At 43.7% G+C, this 22359-nt stretch overlaps 1 protein-coding gene across 2 annotated transcripts in view; it reads left to right on the top strand.

Annotated features, from left to right (window-relative positions):
• Positions 1-15720, top strand: part of LOC140134653 (alpha-tectorin-like) — a 54608-nt gene extending 38888 nt beyond the window's left edge. Inside the window, exons 2-3 of one of the 2 annotated variants that reach the window (XR_011856367.1) lie at positions 14570-14615; positions 15626-15720. The gene's annotated coding sequence lies outside the window, so the exon portion shown is untranslated. The remainder of the gene's footprint in view (positions 1-14569; positions 14616-15625) is intronic. The other variant, XM_072155117.1, reaches the window with a different exon arrangement.
• The last annotated feature ends 6639 nt before the right edge of the window (positions 15721-22359 follow it).

Below are 22359 nucleotides of genomic sequence, written 5' to 3'. Positions count from 1 at the left end.
CAAAAAGTGGTTAGTATCCTTAATGTAAGAAGGTATACTACGTAAGGCTGGTCTCAACAGCCAATCAACGTACTGAGATAGTGGTTCTGTTATTGATCCTATGGCTGCTACAATGGGACGGCCGGGCGGGGACTCTAGGTTTTTATGTATTTTCGGGACAAAATACCAATTAGGTTTCTTGGGGTGCAGGGGTAGTAATTTATCTCCTGTTTTCTTTGATATGAGGCCTTTTTCAACACTCTCCCTCAAGAACTCAAGAATGTCCTCAACTGGGATAAGAATTTTTGAGTGGGATCTTTTTTGAGCTTCTCATACGTCCCCTCATCTCCCAATAACCTTGCGGCCTCTTGTATATAGTATTCTTTAGTCAAGAGCACCACCCCCCCCCCCCCTTTATCAGCCTGCTTTATTATGAGACTGTCGTCATTTTTTAATGATTTCAGGGCCTCCCACTCTTCTTTAGTAAGGTTCGACTTATCTTGTTTGTATATTAAAGCCTTGATTTCTTTGGTGACCTGTTTTTTGAAAATGTCTATGGCGCTACCTGGGTTAACTTGGGGATTGAATGTGGAGGGTAAGCCTCCTCTAAAATATGTGTCTGGTATAGATGTGGACATGTTTTCTTCATCAGCCAAAAACAAGAGGCATTCCTTCTCTACGTCGGACAATTTCTGTTCTACGAAAAATCCTAACGGGCTAATCGTGACTGGTACTTCCGCTACCTTCTGCTCTGTCTTACATTCTATGTGTGTTACTTGTGCAAACGTTTTCTTTAGTGCCATCTTCCTAGTACCCCTGAATAAATCAATTTCGAAATCAACAAAATCAAAGGTGTCGGTCAAACAGAAATTAAGACCTTTCTGCAAGACCGAGTTATGTGCTGTCCCAAGTTCGACCTGTGACAAATTGGTGACTAAGTCCTTTTCCTGGCTCACTTCCAGGAGACTTGCTTGCGTTTCTGGTTCCTCTTTTTTTCTTTTTTGTCTCTTGGGTCGACCTCTTCGGGTACTTCGTTTTTTGGGGGTTTTCCTAAAGGGATTTGTGCTTGCTGGGAGGCGTCAATTGGTGTGCTGGTTGTTGGTCCCTCGTCTGAGTAACTTGATTCGGAGTCAGTTGTCCAGTAATCCTTCTTCTCTCTATTGCCATTTCTCCTATGTCTGGGTTGATAGGGTCTAGTAGATCTGGGTTTCTTCTTGGTGTGCCAGTTGAAGATTTGGTTGTTTTCATAATCTTTCTTGTCCCTCATAAATTTATCCTTCTTTTTTTCTTTTATGGTGGCTTGTATTGGGACTAGCTGTCTTTCCAGGCTCTTCATGAGTGTTTCCATTTGTTGTGGTGTATGTCTTCTCCTCAATTCTGACTTTGCTTTGCACAATTCAGTGGTTACTAGTTGGTATTCTTCTTCATTCCGTGACAGGACAATTCTCATTAAGTTTTTGGAATGTTCGTGATGTGCCTCCTCCCAAGCTCTTATGTAATTGATATCATCTGTGAATTGGGATGGAGGTTTGTAGACTCTTAGGCCTCTGGGTACTCTTCCACTCACTGCGTATGATTTTAATGAATTAATAGTCCAGAACAATCTCACTTCTTTCTCTGCCAACCCTTTTATCTTAAACTCTAAGCTTTTAGTGCTGATAACTTGTATATCTTCTTTTTCATTACACTGCGCAAAAAACGAGTTTGCGTCCTCCCTCCCTTGTTTTAATGAAATCTCTTCTTCTAGTTTATCCGTTTCCATGTCTGTCCCCGTGTTCATGTCTTCCTCTGTTCGCGGTGTACTGATGTTCAGTGTGCTCTACTCCGTGAGAAAGTCGTTATATATATAAATACTTGTGTCAGTAGAACGTGAAAATAAGTGGCACTACTGGATGTACAACACGTGTTGCTGAAATGTCCATCAGAGGCTGGATGTTGAGACACTATAAACCATGGCACACGGAATGTTGATAGGGGCGCTGTGGTGCTCTAGATTCCTAGCGTAAGCACATCAAAACGTGGAAAATGAGAAATGGAATGGCACTCACCGCATCAGCTCCTTTAAATGACGATTTATTTTTGCATACTTACAACAAGACAAAAGAATAGTTGCACATAGAGGGAGGGTAGGACGCAGGGACTCAGCACATGGCAGAAAGGACAGCTGTTTCGCGCTCTCGGCGCTTCGTCTGGCTTGTCTGCTAACACACATGTAAAAACAAGGCAGGCCTTTTAAACCCGTTTGGCCACGCCCCCTAAACTGGAAATGGATTCCATTGGTAGTTAACCTGGGTAGGGAACTCCCAACTAGTGTCGAATGCCTTCAAATAAGTAATGAGTTACATAGCAAACCCACAAGTCAGTTCAAGGATATGGTCCATCATTTAAACACACATAACGACATGAACATGTTATTTACATACAACATAGGAGGTACCCGCCTGGAATTTTTGGATGTCCTGGTGATAGAAAAGAATGGAACCCTTGAAACAGAAGTGTTTAGAAAGAGTACAGCAAAAAATGCTCTCCTACATTTTCAGAGTTACCACCCTAGATATGTTAAGAAAGCAGTCCCGTATGGCCAGTTTGTACGAGTGGCCCGCATTAATAGCACAGAAGAAGGTTTCTTGATGCAATCCCAAGCGCTAAAAACTAGACTTCGAGCAAGGGACTACCCAGAGATAATCATAGAAGAAGCCTTTGAAAGAGCAAAAAAGAACAGGGAAATATTACGAAGTGGCAAAAAAGCCCGCAAGAAACAGAGAGGTAAAACGGATAATGAAAGATTTGTTTTCTCCTATAATTTCACACCTCAAGCCGAATTGATTAAATCAGTCATCAGGTCTAACTGGCACATAATAGAGTCAGATAGAGAGCTTGCACAAGTAGCAGCGGGGGGCCCCCTTATAACATTTCGAAGGGGGAGAACTATAAAGTCGGAGTTAGTTAGAAGTGCATTCAATCCCACCACCGACAATTGGCTAGAAACAAGCATCCCAAAAGGCAACTACCAGTGTGGCAACTGCAGTTACTGCACGCAGTTTATCAAAGCGAAAGAGATAAACTGTGGAGGCCAAGTAGCTAAATTGAAACACCTCATAACATGTAAGACGGACTATGTCGTTTATGTGATTTTTTGTGACTGTGGCTACTTCTATGTAGGGAAAACTATTAGAAGTTTAAATAGACGGTTCTATGAACACACCAGATCCCTGAGGACAGGTACAGGCGCACCTAGACTAATCGAACATATGAGAACACATCATAACTCCGACCCTAAAACTTTGCGTTTTGCAGGCTTAGAACGAATACCTGTTTTGAGAGGAGGGGGCGACAGACAACGCCTCCTTTTACAGAAAGAGGGCAGGTGGATACTACGTACAGGAGCTTTAGGTCCTCTGGGACTCAATGATAAATTAGACATGAGTGTCTTTATTTGATATGATCCACAACATGCGTTTATATGATTACGAGAAACAACAGAACATGTACACTAACTATCCCCACCCCCAAAAGGGGAAAATAAGTGAAGAAATAGTGCAAATTGTAATAGTTTATTTCTTAGTCTTTTTCGCTGCGTTTATGTACACACAGCTAATTTTTGGCCCTATCGTTATACCTTACACAGGTTACAAGGGCAAAAATTAGTATTTGCGCCCATGTTTATTTGTTTATACATGAGGCATGGATTTAAATATTTGTCATGCAGGATTTCCCCTTTTTTGCCCCGTTAGTTGCCTACTCCCGCCCCCTATATATACTATAAACGTATTCTGTACTACACTCCCCTGGTTTACTAGTGCCGCCGCAATACTAGCTGTAATCACAGCGACAGAACTCACCCTTTCAAGTCGTGCGCCTAATCCGGCGCTGCCTGCTGCTTGGCCCCGCCTCCCCGGCCGGCGCCCGAGGGAGGGGCGCGTCATGTGACAGCTGGCCCGTGACGTGTACGACGCGGTTGCTTAGCACCCGTGCCGGCACCCACTCTGGCCGACTGCGCGCAGCACGCCCCGTCCGTATCGATGCCAGCGGGGTGTAAGCGGACCACGGCACATTCCAACGACCGGTTAGTGCATTTGACTTGTGGGTTTGCTATGTAACTCATTACTTATTTGAAGGCATTCGACACTAGTTGGGAGTTCCCTACCCAGGTTAACTACCAATGGAATCCATTTCCAGTTTAGGGGGCGTGGCCAAACGGGTTTAAAAGGCCTGCCTTGTTTTTACATGTGTGTTAGCAGACAAGCCAGACGAAGCGCCGAGAGCGCGAAACAGCTGTCCTTTCTGCCATGTGCTGAGTCCCTGCGTCCTACCCTCCCTCTATGTGCAACTATTCTTTTGTCTTGTTGTAAGTATGCAAAAATAAATCGTCATTTAAAGGAGCTGATGCGGTGAGTGCCATTCCATTTCTCATTTTCCACGTTTTGATGTGCTTACGCTAGGAATCTAGAGCACCACAGCGCCCCTATCAACATTCCGTGTGCCATGGTTTATAGTGTCTCAACATCCTGCCTCTGATGGACATTTCAGCAACACGTGTTGTACATCCAGTAGTGCCACTTATTTTCACGTTCTACTGACACAAGTATTTATATATATAACGACTTTCTCACGGAGTAGAGCACACTGAACATCAGTACACCGCGAACAGAGGAAGACATGAACACGGGGACAGACATGGAAACGGATAAACTAGAAGAAGAGATTTCATTAAAACAAGGGAGGGAGGACGCAAACTCGTTTTTTGCGCAGTGTAATGAAAAAGAAGATATACAAGTTATCAGCACTAAAAGCTTAGAGTTTAAGATAAAAGGGTTGGCAGAGAAAGAAGTGAGATTGTTCTGGACTATTAATTCATTAAAATCATACGCAGTGAGTGGAAGAGTACCCAGAGGCCTAAGAGTCTACAAACCACCATCCCAATTCACAGATGATATCAATTACATAAGAGCTTGGGAGGAGGCACATCACGAACACTCCAAAAACTTAATGAGAATTGTTCTGTCACGGAATGAAGAAGAATACCAACTAGTAACCACTGAATTGTGCAAAGCAAAGTCAGAATTGAGGAGAAGACATACACCACAACAAATGGAAACACTCATGAAGAGCCTGGAAAGACAGCTAGTCCCAATACAAGCCACCATAAAAGAAAAAAAGAAGGATAAATTTATGAGGGACAAGAAAGATTATGAAAACAACCAAATCTTCAACTGGCACACCAAGAAGAAACCCAGATCTACTAGACCCTATCAACCCAGACATAGGAGAAATGGCAATAGAGAGAAGAAGGATTACTGGACAACTGACTCCGAATCAAGTTACTCAGACGAGGGACCAACAACCAGCACACCAATTGACGCCTCCCAGCAAGCACAAATCCCTTTAGGAAAACCCCCAAAAAACGAAGTACCCGAAGAGGTCGACCCAAGAGACAAAAAAGAAAAAAAGAGGAACCAGAAACGCAAGCAAGTCTCCTGGAAGTGAGCCAGGAAAAGGACTTAGTCACCAATTTGTCACAGGTCGAACTTGGGACAGCACATAACTCGGTCTTGCAGAAAGGTCTTAATTTCTGTTTGACCGACACCTTTGATTTTGTTGATTTCGAAATTGATTTATTCAGGGGTACTAGGAAGATGGCACTAAAGAAAACGTTTGCACAAGTAACACACATAGAATGTAAGACAGAGCAGAAGGTAGCGGAAGTACCAGTCACGATTAGCCCGTTAGGATTTTTCGTAGAACAGAAATTGTCCGACGTAGAGAAGGAATGCCTCTTGTTTTTGGCTGATGAAGAAAACATGTCCACATCTATACCAGACACATATTTTAGAGGAGGCTTACCCTCCACATTCAATCCCCAAGTTAACCCAGGTAGCGCCATAGACATTTTCAAAAAACAGGTCACCAAAGAAATCAAGGCTTTAATATACAAACAAGATAAGTCGAACCTTACTAAAGAAGAGTGGGAGGCCCTGAAATCATTAAAAAATGACGACAGTCTCATAATAAAGCAGGCTGATAAAGGGGGGGGGGTGGTGCTCTTGACTAAAGAATACTATATACAAGAGGCCGCAAGGTTATTGGGAGATGAGCGGACGTATGAGAAGCTCAAAAAAGATCCCACTCAAAAATTCTTATCCCAGTTGAGGACATTCTTGAGGGAGAGTGTTGAAAAAGGCCTCATATCAAAGAAAACAGGAGATAAATTACTACCCCTGCACCCCAAGAAACCTAATTGGTATTTTGTCCCGAAAATACATAAAAACCTAGAGTCCCCGCCCGGCCGTCCCATTGTAGCAGCCATAGGATCAATAACAGAACCACTATCTCAGTACGTTGATTGGCTGTTGAGACCAGCCTTACGTAGTATACCTTCTTACATTAAGGATACTAACCACTTTTTGGACATAATACAAGATCTGTCATGGCAACCAGGAGACTTATTAGTATCCATAGACGTGGAGAGTTTGTACACTCGAATACCCCACGACAGGGGGATAAAAGCCATAAGAGACATTCTAACTCAGGCAGACAAAAACAAGGGCTATATAGACTTTATATGTAATGTCTTACACTTCGTGTTAACACACAATGCATTTCAACACAACAACATTTGGTATGGCCAGAGAGAGGGAACGGCGATGGGGACCCCGGTCTCCTGCACATACGCCAACCTCTTTCTGGCCATATTCGAAGACAAATATGTATTTTCGGTGAGCAACCCCTTCTTGAGATGTATACAGACATATAAACGTTATGTGGACGACGTCTTTATGGTATGGAGAGGAACAGAACAACAGTTCAAGGATATGGTCCATCATTTAAACACACATAACGACATGAACATGTTATTTACATACAACATAGGAGGTACCCGCCTGGAATTTTTGGATGTCCTGGTGATAGAAAAGAATGGAACCCTTGAAACAGAAGTGTTTAGAAAGAGTACAGCAAAAAATGCTCTCCTACATTTTCAGAGTTACCACCCTAGATATGTTAAGAAAGCAGTCCCGTATGGCCAGTTTGTACGAGTGGCCCGCATTAATAGCACAGAAGAAGGTTTCTTGATGCAATCCCAAGCGCTAAAAACTAGACTTCGAGCAAGGGACTACCCAGAGATAATCATAGAAGAAGCCTTTGAAAGAGCAAAAAAGAACAGGGAAATATTACGAAGTGGCAAAAAAGCCCGCAAGAAACAGAGAGGTAAAACGGATAATGAAAGATTTGTTTTCTCCTTTAATTTCACACCTCAAGCCGAATTGATTAAATCAGTCATCAGGTCTAACTGGCACATAATAGAGTCAGATAGAGAGCTTGCACAAGTAGCAGCGGGGGGCCCCCTTATAACATTTCGAAGGGGGAGAACTATAAAGTCGGAGTTAGTTAGAAGTGCATTCAATCCCACCACCGACAATTGGCTAGAAACAAGCATCCCAAAAGGCAACTACCAGTGTGGCAACTGCAGTTACTGCACGCAGTTTATCAAAGCGAAAGAGATAAACTGTGGAGGCCAAGTAGCTAAATTGAAACACCTCATAACATGTAAGACGGACTATGTCGTTTATGTGATTTTTTGTGACTGTGGCTACTTCTATGTAGGGAAAACTATTAGAAGTTTAAATAGACGGTTCTATGAACACACCAGATCCCTGAGGACAGGTACAGGCGCACCTAGACTAATCGAACATATGAGAACACATCATAACTCCGACCCTAAAACTTTGCGTTTTGCAGGCTTAGAACGAATACCTGTTTTGAGAGGAGGGGGCGACAGACAACGCCTCCTTTTACAGAAAGAGGGCAGGTGGATACTACGTACAGGAGCTTTAGGTCCTCTGGGACTCAATGATAAATTAGACATGAGTGTCTTTATTTAATATGATCCACAACATGCGTTTATATGATTACGAGAAACAACAGAACATGTACACTAACTATCCCCACCCCCAAAAGGGGAAAATAAGTGAAGAAATAGTGCAAATTGTAATAGTTTATTTCTTAGTCTTTTTCGCTGCGTTTATGTACACACAGCTAATTTTTGGCCCTATCGTTATACCTTACACAGGTTACAAGGGCAAAAATTAGTATTTGCGCCCATGTTTATTTGTTTATACATGAGGCATGGATTTAAATATTTGTCATGCAGGATTTCCCCTTTTTTGCCCCGTTAGTTGCCTACTCCCGCCCCCTATATATACTATAAACGTATTCTGTACTACACTCCCCTGGTTTACTAGTGCCGCCGCAATACTAGCTGTAATCACAGCGACAGAACTCACCCTTTCAAGTCGTGCGCCTAATCCGGCGCTGCCTGCTGCTTGGCCCCGCCTCCCCGGCCGGCGCCCGAGGGAGGGGCGCGTCATGTGACAGCTGGCCCGTGACGTGTACGACGCGGTTGCTTAGCACCCGTGCCGGCACCCACTCTGGCCGACTGCGCGCAGCACGCCCCGTCCGTATCGATGCCAGCGGGGTGTAAGCGGACCACGGCACATTCCAACGACCGGTTAGTGCATTTGACTTGTGGGTTTGCTATGTAACTCATTACTTATTTGAAGGCATTCGACACTAGTTGGGAGTTCCCTACCCAGGTTAACTACCAATGGAATCCATTTCCAGTTTAGGGGGCGTGGCCAAACGGGTTTAAAAGGCCTGCCTTGTTTTTACATGTGTGTTAGCAGACAAGCCAGACGAAGCGCCGAGAGCGCGAAACAGCTGTCCTTTCTGCCATGTGCTGAGTCCCTGCGTCCTACCCTCCCTCTATGTGCAACTATTCTTTTGTCTTGTTGTAAGTATGCAAAAATAAATCGTCATTTAAAGGAGCTGATGCGGTGAGTGCCATTCCATTTCTCATTTTCCACGTTTTGATGTGCTTACGCTAGGAATCTAGAGCACCACAGCGCCCCTATCAACATTCCGTGTGCCATGGTTTATAGTGTCTCAACATCCTGCCTCTGATGGACATTTCAGCAACACGTGTTGTACATCCAGTAGTGCCACTTATTTTCACGTTCTACTGACACAAGTATTTATATATATAACGACTTTCTCACGGAGTAGAGCACACTGAACATCAGTACACCGCGAACAGAGGAAGACATGAACACGGGGACAGACATGGAAACGGATAAACTAGAAGAAGAGATTTCATTAAAACAAGGGAGGGAGGACGCAAACTCGTTTTTTGCGCAGTGTAATGAAAAAGAAGATATACAAGTTATCAGCACTAAAAGCTTAGAGTTTAAGATAAAAGGGTTGGCAGAGAAAGAAGTGAGATTGTTCTGGACTATTAATTCATTAAAATCATACGCAGTGAGTGGAAGAGTACCCAGAGGCCTAAGAGTCTACAAACCACCATCCCAATTCACAGATGATATCAATTACATAAGAGCTTGGGAGGAGGCACATCACGAACACTCCAAAAACTTAATGAGAATTGTTCTGTCACGGAATGAAGAAGAATACCAACTAGTAACCACTGAATTGTGCAAAGCAAAGTCAGAATTGAGGAGAAGACATACACCACAACAAATGGAAACACTCATGAAGAGCCTGGAAAGACAGCTAGTCCCAATACAAGCCACCATAAAAGAAAAAAAGAAGGATAAATTTATGAGGGACAAGAAAGATTATGAAAACAACCAAATCTTCAACTGGCACACCAAGAAGAAACCCAGATCTACTAGACCCTATCAACCCAGACATAGGAGAAATGGCAATAGAGAGAAGAAGGATTACTGGACAACTGACTCCGAATCAAGTTACTCAGACGAGGGACCAACAAGCAGCACACCAATTGACGCCTCCCAGCAAGCACAAATCCCTTTAGGAAAACCCCCAAAAAACGAAGTACCCGAAGAGGTCGACCCAAGAGACAAAAAAGAAAAAAAGAGGAACCAGAAACGCAAGCAAGTCTCCTGGAAGTGAGCCAGGAAAAGGACTTAGTCACCAATTTGTCACAGGTCGAACTTGGGACAGCACATAACTCGGTCTTGCAGAAAGGTCTTAATTTCTGTTTGACCGACACCTTTGATTTTGTTGATTTCGAAATTGATTTATTCAGGGGTACTAGGAAGATGGCACTAAAGAAAACGTTTGCACAAGTAACACACATAGAATGTAAGACAGAGCAGAAGGTAGCGGAAGTACCAGTCACGATTAGCCCGTTAGGATTTTTCGTAGAACAGAAATTGTCCGACGTAGAGAAGGAATGCCTCTTGTTTTTGGCTGATGAAGAAAACATGTCCACATCTATACCAGACACATATTTTAGAGGAGGCTTACCCTCCACATTCAATCCCCAAGTTAACCCAGGTAGCGCCATAGACATTTTCAAAAAACAGGTCACCAAAGAAATCAAGGCTTTAATATACAAACAAGATAAGTCGAACCTTACTAAAGAAGAGTGGGAGGCCCTGAAATCATTAAAAAATGACGACAGTCTCATAATAAAGCAGGCTGATAAAGGGGGGGGGGTGGTGCTCTTGACTAAAGAATACTATATACAAGAGGCCGCAAGGTTATTGGGAGATGAGCGGACGTATGAGAAGCTCAAAAAAGATCCCACTCAAAAATTCTTATCCCAGTTGAGGACATTCTTGAGGGAGAGTGTTGAAAAAGGCCTCATATCAAAGAAAACAGGAGATAAATTACTACCCCTGCACCCCAAGAAACCTAATTGGTATTTTGTCCCGAAAATACATAAAAACCTAGAGTCCCCGCCCGGCCGTCCCATTGTAGCAGCCATAGGATCAATAACAGAACCACTATCTCAGTACGTTGATTGGCTGTTGAGACCAGCCTTACGTAGTATACCTTCTTACATTAAGGATACTAACCACTTTTTGGACATAATACAAGATCTGTCATGGCAACCAGGAGACTTATTAGTATCCATAGACGTGGAGAGTTTGTACACTCGAATACCCCACGACAGGGGGATAAAAGCCATAAGAGACATTCTAACTCAGGCAGACAAAAACAAGGGCTATATAGACTTTATATGTAATGTCTTACACTTCGTGTTAACACACAATGCATTTCAACACAACAACATTTGGTATGGCCAGAGAGAGGGAACGGCGATGGGGACCCCGGTCTCCTGCACATACGCCAACCTCTTTCTGGCCATATTCGAAGACAAATATGTATTTTCGGTGAGCAACCCCTTCTTGAGATGTATACAGACATATAAACGTTATGTGGACGACGTCTTTATGGTATGGAGAGGAACAGAACAACAGTTCAAGGATATGGTCCATCATTTAAACACACATAACGACATGAACATGTTATTTACATACAACATAGGAGGTACCCGCCTGGAATTTTTGGATGTCCTGGTGATAGAAAAGAATGGAACCCTTGAAACAGAAGTGTTTAGAAAGAGTACAGCAAAAAATGCTCTCCTACATTTTCAGAGTTACCACCCTAGATATGTTAAGAAAGCAGTCCCGTATGGCCAGTTTGTACGAGTGGCCCGCATTAATAGCACAGAAGAAGGTTTCTTGATGCAATCCCAAGCGCTAAAAACTAGACTTCGAGCAAGGGACTACCCAGAGATAATCATAGAAGAAGCCTTTGAAAGAGCAAAAAAGAACAGGGAAATATTACGAAGTGGCAAAAAAGCCCGCAAGAAACAGAGAGGTAAAACGGATAATGAAAGATTTGTTTTCTCCTTTAATTTCACACCTCAAGCCGAATTGATTAAATCAGTCATCAGGTCTAACTGGCACATAATAGAGTCAGATAGAGAGCTTGCACAAGTAGCAGCGGGGGGCCCCCTTATAACATTTCGAAGGGGGAGAACTATAAAGTCGGAGTTAGTTAGAAGTGCATTCAATCCCACCACCGACAATTGGCTAGAAACAAGCATCCCAAAAGGCAACTACCCGTGTGGCAACTGCAGTTACTGCACGCAGTTTATCAAAGCGAAAGAGATAAACTGTGGAGGCCAAGTAGCTAAATTGAAACACCTCATAACATGTAAGACGGACTATGTCGTTTATGTGATTTTTTGTGACTGTGGCTACTTCTATGTAGGGAAAACTATTAGAAGTTTAAATAGACGGTTCTATGAACACACCAGATCCCTGAGGACAGGTACAGGCGCACCTAGACTAATCGAACATATGAGAACACATCATAACTCCGACCCTAAAACTTTGCGTTTTGCAGGCTTAGAACGAATACCTGTTTTGAGAGGAGGGGGCGACAGACAACGCCTCCTTTTACAGAAAGAGGGCAGGTGGATACTACGTACAGGAGCTTTAGGTCCTCTAAATTAGACATGAGTGTCTTTATTTGATATGATCCACAACATGCGTTTATATGATTACGAGAAACAACAGAACATGTACACTAACTATCCCCACCCCCAAAAGGGGAAAATAAGTGAAGAAATAGTGCAAATTGTAATAGTTTATTTCTTAGTCTTTTTCGCTGCGTTTATGTACACACAGCTAATTTTTGGCCCTATCGTTATACCTTACACAGGTTACAAGGGCAAAAATTAGTATTTGCGCCCATGTTTATTTGTTTATACATGAGGCATGGATTTAAATATTTGTCATGCAGGATTTCCCCTTTTTTGCCCCGTTAGTTGCCTACTCCCGCCCCCTATATATACTATAAACGTATTCTGTACTACACTCCCCTGGTTTACTAGTGCCGCCGCAATACTAGCTGTAATCACAGCGACAGAACTCACCCTTTCAAGTCGTGCGCCTAATCCGGCGCTGCCTGCTGCTTGGCCCCGCCTCCCCGGCCGGCGCCCGAGGGAGGGGCGCGTCATGTGACAGCTGGCCCGTGACGTGTACGACGCGGTTGCTTAGCACCCGTGCCGGCACCCACTCTGGCCGACTGCGCGCAGCACGCCCCGTCCGTATCGATGCCAGCGGGGTGTAAGCGGACCACGGCACATTCCAACGACCGGTTAGTGCATTTGACTTGTGGGTTTGCTATGTAACTCATTACTTATTTGAAGGCATTCGACACTAGTTGGGAGTTCCCTACCCAGGTTAACTACCAATGGAATCCATTTCCAGTTTAGGGGGCGTGGCCAAACGGGTTTAAAAGGCCTGCCTTGTTTTTACATGTGTGTTAGCAGACAAGCCAGACGAAGCGCCGAGAGCGCGAAACAGCTGTCCTTTCTGCCATGTGCTGAGTCCCTGCGTCCTCCTCTCCCTCTATGTGCAACTATTCTTTTGTCTTGTTGTAAGTATGCAAAAATAAATCGTCATTTAAAGGAGCTGATGCGGTGAGTGCCATTCCATTTCTCATTTTCCACGTTTTGATGTGCTTACGCTAGGAATCTAGAGCACCACAGCGCCCCTATCAACATTCCGTGTGCCATGGTTTATAGTGTCTCAACATCCAGCCTCTGATGGACATTTCAGCAACACGTGTTGTACATCCAGTAGTGCCACTTATTTTCACGTTCTACTGACACAAGTCTTTATTTATATAGCACACACAGATTATGCAGCGCTGCACAGAACTTGCCAAATCATTCCCGAGCCCCACCAATATGTTTTTTGGAGTGTGGGAGGAAATCAGAGGACCCGGAAGAAACCCATGACCACATTAAACAGCTGGGATCACAAGTATTGAGATTGTAGCTGTTACTGCAGGTGCTCATCTTTCACATTGGGGCACATTTACTTACCCGGCCCATTCGCGATCCAGCGGCGCGTTCTCTGCACAGGATTCGGGTCCGGCTGGGATTTAAGATGGTAGTTCCTCCGCCGTCCACCAGGTGGCGCTGCAGCGCCGAAAATAATCTTAACGCCCCGGAATGCACCATCCCATAGAAGGTGAAGGTGAGCGCTCCCCAAGCGACACATTTTCGGTTTTTAAATGCGGCGGTTTTTCCGAATACGTCGGGTTTTCGTTCGGCCACGCCCCCCCGATTTCTGTCGCGCGCATGCCGGCCCCGATGCGCCACAATCCGATTGCGTGCGCCAAAAACCCGGGGCAATTCATGTACAAGCGGCGCAAATCGGAAATATTCGGGTAACACGTCGGGAAAACGCGAATCGGGCCCTTAGTAAATGACCCCCATTGTGTTGATGGAAAAAGACACATGACCTTTGACTCCAGAAAAGGCGATCCCTAACCAATTTTTTACTTACTTACTATATATATATATATATATATATATATATATATATATATATATATATATATATATATCTCTGTCTATATTTATTTGTATTAGTGTAATATGCAGCTTTTCCCCACAAGTTTAAATCACTAGTAAGATTCCCTGCATATTACAGACGGATCTCTGGTGACCTCTGGTGAAGTCTCAGGATGCTTTACTATAGTCTGGAGACTGCAATGATCAGCTGTAAGGTGTCTGTAATGAAGCTTTCCTGATAATCCTTGTTCCGATTACAGCTGAAAATTTTGAAAATCCAATAGTCACTGGGGCAAAAAAATCTTTGTCTGGATCTACAATTTTAAAATATACAGTTCCGACTTCATACAATTTCAACTTAAGTACAAACTGAAGGAACCTATCTTGTACTGAGGAAATAAAAGTAAGACTTGTCACACGGGGTAACTCTCTGCTCTGTTTTTTTTTTAGAGGTGGCTGAATGAAGGATTGGGCAGCGCTGGACATTTTACATGATGTGAGTATCTACTGAGCCTAACTCTATCTATCAATCTCATATTTATCTATCTATTTCGTACTTATCTGTCTACAGTGGATACAGAAAGTATTCAGGCCCCCTTACATTTTTTACTCTTTGTTTTATTGTAGCCAATTGGTGAGATTAAAAAAGTTCTTACTCTTTAATTTGCACTCTGCACCCATGTTGACAGAAATGTAATTTAATTGAACAAGAAAAACTTAAATATCTCATAGTGATAAGGATAAGTATTCAGCCCCTGGTGATAAGTATTCAGCCCATGGTGATAAGTATTCAGCTCCCGTGAGAAGACATGTAGTTATTCCAAACTTCTTCCATTTAAGGATTATGGAGGCCACTATGCTCTTAGGAATCTTGATTGCTGCAAAAAATCTTTTGTAATTTTAGCTACATCTGTGCCTTGCCACAATTCTGTCTTTGAGCTCCCTCGGCAGTTCCTTAGATCTCATGATTCTCATGTGCTCTGACATGCACTGTGAGGTCTTATATAGACAGGTGTGGGCCTTTCCTAATCATGTCCAATCAGTTTAATTGAACACAGCTGGACTTTAAACAAGGAGTAGAACCATCTCAAGGAGGATCAGAAGGAAATGGACCGCATGCGAGTTAAATATGACTGTCACAGCAAAGGGTCTGAATCCTTATGACAATGTGTTAGTTTAGTCTTTTTTTGTTTAAGACATTAGAAAAAATATCCACATTTCCTTTTTTCTGTCGAGATGGGGAGCAGAGTATTAATGAGCTCTTGATCTTACCAATTGGCTGCAATGAAAAAAAGGTGAAGAATTTAAAGGGGTCTGAATGCTTTACGTACCCCCTGTATTTTCTTTCTGATTTGTAGTTCTCTTTATCTATATCATTTATTTTTCAGACCCCCTCCCCTTCCTCTCTTTGCAATCTGTATACATTATTATATATAACTGATGTGCAGATAATCTCACATTCATATATAGGATGTAAATGACCATTAATCATTATCTCTGTCACAGGTCCTACAGGCTCCTGCCGCTACATCTGCTACTTATGTGAGAAATGAGCTTTAGACCAGGACACTACAATCATCATCTCAAATCACCGGCACAGAAAAAAAATGTAGGGGGGGGGCACATATTTTGATTACTTAAAATTTAATTTCACAAATATATTGTATTAAATAATCTTCAACTTCAGGATAAAATCTACAATAATGGATGATTCTAAGAAAAAAATAAAGACGATGATATCCATATATCTGACTATGAGATTATTCTCCAGGTTTTTACACTTTGTTGCCGAGAGAGGCATCTAAACCTTCATAAAGCAGCAAAGAGTGTCTGTCTGTCCTAAGTGTGTCTGTCTGTCCTAAGTGTGCAGTGTCCAAAGTGGGACTTAGGATAAAGTGAGTTAAGATTAAGGGACTTTAGGAGGTACCTGCTGAATTTTTGTGGTGTTATGGAAATTCATATGTAACACCTTAGCACTCTGCAGCATACTAGAATGGCGCATAGTCCCTCTAGCATACTAGAGCATAGTACTAGTAAGGCGTTGATCCAAAATGAGTTCAGCTCTGCACTGGAGCATCGAGAATCGCAGGTTGTGGTAATCCGGGGTGTCAGCAGGTGTGAGCTCCGAGCGGTGGTGTTAACCATTTAAATTCCGCGGTCAGAGCGACTATGACAATAAAATGGCTGCAGGAATATTCCCCCTGCTCGATTGGCCTCCCCAGAAGCCTTTTTTGGGTGGTGTCAATTATTGCTATGGCAACCAGAAATCCTGAGCTAAGACTCCCGGGCTGTCTATAGTAAATGCCTGTAAGGTCCTATTACATACAGGACCTTACAGGCACGGGGTCAGCCTATGCATAATTCAGTATTGCCGGGTATTATAATGAACAAGCAATGAAATGATTACTTGTTTATGTTCCATGGTGGGACAAGTCTAAAAGTTTTTTTTCAAAAAGTGAAAAAAGTTTTTAAATAAAAATAAATTAATCAAAAAGCCTTTAAGCCCCGTTACAAATTACACTTACATATACAATTAAAAAAGTGAAAATCACCATACAAATATGTAGTATCGACACAAAGTCATTATTATACCCGTACAATGAATGCCATAAAAAACTGAAAAAAAAGACCACCAAAAATAATGATTTTTACCTATTTTGTCGCACATAAAATGCATGAGCCCTCACCATACACCCACAGCCGACGTGTGACATACAGATATATCACAAGTCGGTAAAAAGTTATAAAAAGTAATGATTCCCAAAAAAGTTAATTCTGAAATCTCTTTGAAAATATGGAAAACCGATGTTTGATTTGTAAGCCGCGTGACATCAAAATAAATTATCCAGACATTTAAAAAATTATGAAAAAGTAAAGCAGACATATGGGAAATGTTATTCAGCAACCAATTTAGGTGGTAAATTTATCTCCCTGAAAAAAAGATAATTTAAAATTTTGAAAAATGGGGCTAAGCCTTAAAGGATAAATGTGAAATTATTGTGATTTTACCAAATTATTATATGTGATTCCCCCGTTGATGCCTACTTTGTGCTGCTGATCCTTTTCTTTCCTGAAAGTGTTTGACAAAAACTTTCTCACCGGAGATGAAGTAGGTGGAGACTAATGTCTGTCAGTCTATGCCCTCAACCTGAGACCAGTTAGCTTGCCCACAGATCCCATGATGCCTTGTGTTCTCTTTCTAAGTAATTTAGCATTACATCCATTTAGTTTCCCACAAGTAAATTCACTGAACACTGCACATACAGGATGTATATGGTGCCAGTCTGGCAGCCTCTATCATATGAAGGAGCAGGGAACATGTAATAAGTGGTAGAAATCCTGAGTAACCCAATTACAAGAAGTCTATAGACTGTGCTGTGTGAGCACTAAGGGTTAATAGCTTATCTACACAGAGCTGATAATGCCGATGACAAGGAGGGGGAGAGGCATAACATGAGGAGAGGACAGGGACACAGAAAGTTCTGTAGATTCACTGACTGGGATGGAGGGACTGATAGGGAACAGGGGAGATCTTGTACCTTACTATTCTGTGCAGGAGACATCTGCATGCACACACCCAGCACTGCTACATTCACTGTCACATGCCCTCCTTCCCCATGAGCTAGGAGCAGCAGCTCCTCCCCTCCCATGAAACCGACTGAGAAACAAACTGTAAACAAAGTATGGACTCCAGGGCTTGTCCGCACAGACAGAGGATGCAGCTATTGCAGCTCTGAGGTAATTTGTGGGGTATAGCAAAGAAACAACTACATATAGGTCACAAAGAAAATAGGCAAAGTTCATTTACATCCCTTGAGCTACAGATTATTGGGTAAAATATGTTTACAGTCACTATTTAAGCTATAAACTGGCTACGTCCTTATGGGGTTAACCAAGTTTTGTTTTGTTGTTGTATTCCCCATTAGTGTAATGGACTTCAGCAGTGTAAATCCTGCATCATGTATGCTTTCCTTCTGCAACATTCGGGGGTTATACAGCTGTGTGAGGGGGACATATACTGCTGTGTGAGGGGGTATACAGAGGTGTGAGGGGGTATAAACTGCTTTGTGAGGGGGTATATACTTCACCATGGTAAGGTCCCAGCCATATGTCAGGACTAAAGGTGGTCACCTCCTTCAATTATTTAGAAATCAATATCTAAACTCCAACACTCAGCAAAACAAATCACTGATCCAATGCTGATATTTGCAATAACTAAATTAAATAAAGGCCTGTAAATCTCTTCCCCTGTCGCTTACAGGCCATATAAATCCAGATAAATCTCCTGTAAAAGATTGTTGATCGTTATCTAGGGCTCAAACTGCCCTTATCAGGCTCAAACTGCCCTTATCAGTTGTAAGGTGAATTCCACATTAACTGTTATAATCAAAGAATGGCTACCAGTACTGGGATGACAGCAGATACTAAGACACACCAGTCTCTTACAATTTGCAGACTCAGGGGCTTGAAAAGGTGATAAAACACTGCAACACTATAGGCCAACTTGAATATACGAAAACCTCCCCTTTAAGACATTCTTCCAAAATGTTTATGAACTATGAACCATTTCTTCCAGAGGCTTTGTTCTCATATAAACAGAATGTTTATACTAATTGTCCTTGTTTTAGCTTTGTATAAGTCACAACATGGCTTTCAAACAGAGAAGCTGCAGAAAAGATAAGGTAAACAACAGCGAGGACACAATAATTTCTAAACAGTTCACACAAAATGAAGTTTGAATCGTGACATGGCTGGACAGTGGTCAGCATGACCCCTGTCTAAGATCAGATGGCGTTTGATTGGACCAAAATGCCGTCTTTAGAAAAATATATCTCTTACACTCACTAAGAGCTTCATTTGTGTCAGGATTCGGAATCAGTGGATACTCTGGACCACCACGGGAGGAAGTAGTAGCCGACACCTTGGACTGTAGTCTAAGTGGCACCTGGTCTTCCCCAGAGCCTGCCACAAAGCGGAGTAGTCTTGCTGTGGTGGGATACCACCAAGTCGTTACACAGGTGCGACTAGCCCGCGGTGGCAGTCAAGGTCGAAGGTACCTTAGCGCAGGACAGTCTCGTGGTCAAGTTCAGGCACATGGTTAGGGCAGGCGGGAGAGATACAAGGTCAAGTCCAATCCGGTTTAAGCAACGGGAGGTGCAGGCAGATGGGAATGGGAACACAGGCTCACAGGATAAAAGAACACAGGAACACACAGGAATGCAGGAACACACAGGAACGCTGGACTTCAAGAGCAGGAAAACAAGAATGCAGGAACACGGGAACACAGACTCACTGGATACAAGAACACAGGAACACACAGGAATGCAGGAACACACAGGAACACAGGAATGCTGGACTTCAAGAGCAGGAACACAGGAATGCAGGAACACGGGAACACAGACTCACAGGATACAAGAACACAGGAACACACAGGAATGCAGGAACACACAGGAACGCAGGAACACACAGGAATGCAGAAACACACAGGAATGCTGGACTTCAAGAGCAGGAACACAGGAATGCAGGAACACGGGAACACAGACTCACAGGATACAAGAACACAGGAACACACAGGAATGCAGGAACACACAGGAACGCAGGAACACACAGGAATGCAGGAACACACAGGAATGCAGGAACACACAGGAATGCTGGACTTCAAGAGCAGGAACACAGGAATGCAGGAACACAGGAACACAGACTCACAGGATACAAGAACACAGGAACACACAGGAATGCAGGAACACACAGGAATGCAGGAACACACAGGAATGCTGGACTTCAAGAGCAGGAACACAGGAATGCAGGAACACGGGAACACAGACTCACAGGATACAAGAACACAGGAACACAGGAATGCAGGAACACACAAGAACGCAGGAACACACAGGAATGCAGGAACACACAGGAATGCTGGACTTCGAGAGCAGGAACACAGGAATGCAGGAACACGGAACACAGACTCACAGGATACAAGAACACAGGAACACACAGGAATGCAGGAACACACAGGAACGCAGGAACACACAGGAATGCAGGAACACACAGGAATGCAGGAACACACAGGAATACAGGAACACACAGGAATGCTGGACTTCAAGAGCAGGAACACAGGAATGCAGGAACACAGGAACACAGACTCACAGGATACAAGAACACAGGAACACACAGGAATGCAGGAACACACAGGAACGCAGGAACACACAGGAATGCAGGAACACACAGGAATGCAGGAACACACAGGAATGCTGGACTTCAAGAGCAGGAACACAGGAATGCAGGAACACAGGAACACAGACTCACAGGATACAAGAACACAGGAACACACAGGAATGCAGGAACACACAGGAATGCAGGAACACACAGGAATGCTGGACTTCAAGAGCAGGAACACAGGAATGCAGGAACACGGGAACACAGACTCACAGGATACAAGAACACAGGAACACACAGGAATGCAGGAACACACAGGAACGCAGGAACACACAGGAATGCAGGAACACACAGGAATGCTGGACTTCGAGAGCAGGAACACAGGAATGCAGGAACACGGAACACAGACTCACAGGATACAAGAACACAGGAACACACAGGAATGCAGGAACACACAGGAACGCAGGAACACACAGGAATGCAGGAACACACAGGAATGCAGGAACACACAGGAATGCAGGAACACACAGGAATGCTGGACTTCAAGAGCAGGAACACAGGAATGCAGGAACACAGACTCACAGGATACAAGAACACAGGAACACACAGGAATGCAGGAACACACAGGAATGCAGGAACACACAGGAATGCAGGAACACACAGGAATGCTGGACTTCAAGAGCAGGAACACAGGAATGCAGGAACACGGGAACACAGACTCACAGGATACAAGAACACAGGAACACACAGGAATGCAGGAACACACAGGAACGCAGGAACACACAGGAATGCAGGAACACACAGGAATGCAGGAACACACAGGAATGCAGGAACACACAGGAATGCTGGACTTCAAGAGCAGGAACACAGGAATGCAGGAACACAGGAACACAGACTCACAGGATACAAGAACACAGGAACACACAGGAATGCAGGAACACACAGGAATGCAGGAACACACAGGAATGCAGGAACACACAGGAATGCTGGACTTCAAGAGCAGGAACACAGGAATGCAGGAACACGGGAACACAGACTCACAGGATACAAGAACACAGGAACACACAGGAATGCAGGAACACACAGGAATGCAGGAACACACAGGAATGCTGGACTTCAAGAGCAGGAACACAGGAATGCAGGAACACGGGAACACAGACTCACAGGATACAAGAACACAGGAACACACAGGAATGCAGGAACACACAGGAACGCAGGAACACACAGGAATGCAGGAACACACAGGAATGCTGGACTTCAAGAGCAGGAACACAGGAATGCAGGAACACAGGAACACAGACTCACAGGATACAAGAACACAGGAACACACAGGAATGCAGGAACACACAGGAACGCAGGAACACACAGGAATGCAGGAACACACAGGAATGCAGGAACACACAGGAATGCAGGAACACACAGGAATGCTGGACTTCAAGAGCAGGAACACAGGAATGCAGGAACACGGGAACACAGACTCACAGGATACAAGAACACAGGAACACACAGGAATGCAGGAACACACAGGAATGCAGGAACACACAGGAATGCTGGACTTCAAGAGCAGGAACACAGGAATGCAGGAACACGGGAACACAGACTCACAGGATACAAGAACACAGGAACACACAGGAATGCAGGAACACACAGGAACGCAGGAACACACAGGAATGCAGGAACACACAGGAATGCAGGAACACACAGGAATGCAGGAACACACAGGAATGCTGGACTTCAAGAGCAGGAACACAGGAATGCCGGAACACAGGAACACAGACTCACAGGATACAAGAACACAGGAACACACAGGAATGCAGGAACACACAGGAATGCAGGAACACACATTAATGCAGGAACACACAGGAATGCTGGACTTCAAGAGCAGGAACACAGGAATGCAGGAACACGGGAACACAGACTGCAGGAACACAGGAACACAGACTCACAGGATACAAGAACACAGGAACACACAGGAATGCAGGAACACACAGGAACGCAGGAACACACAGGAATGCAGGAACACACAGGAACGCAGGAACACACAGGAATGCAGGAACACACAGGAATGCTGGACTTCAAGAGCAGGA

The sequence above is a fragment of the Engystomops pustulosus genome, chromosome 6 (assembly GCF_040894005.1).
Source record: "Engystomops pustulosus chromosome 6, aEngPut4.maternal, whole genome shotgun sequence".
In the NCBI taxonomy this organism is placed as follows: domain Eukaryota; kingdom Metazoa; phylum Chordata; class Amphibia; order Anura; family Leptodactylidae; genus Engystomops; species Engystomops pustulosus.
The sequence above is the reverse complement of the archived record's forward strand: the minus strand, read 5'-3'. Positions and strand labels throughout refer to the sequence as shown.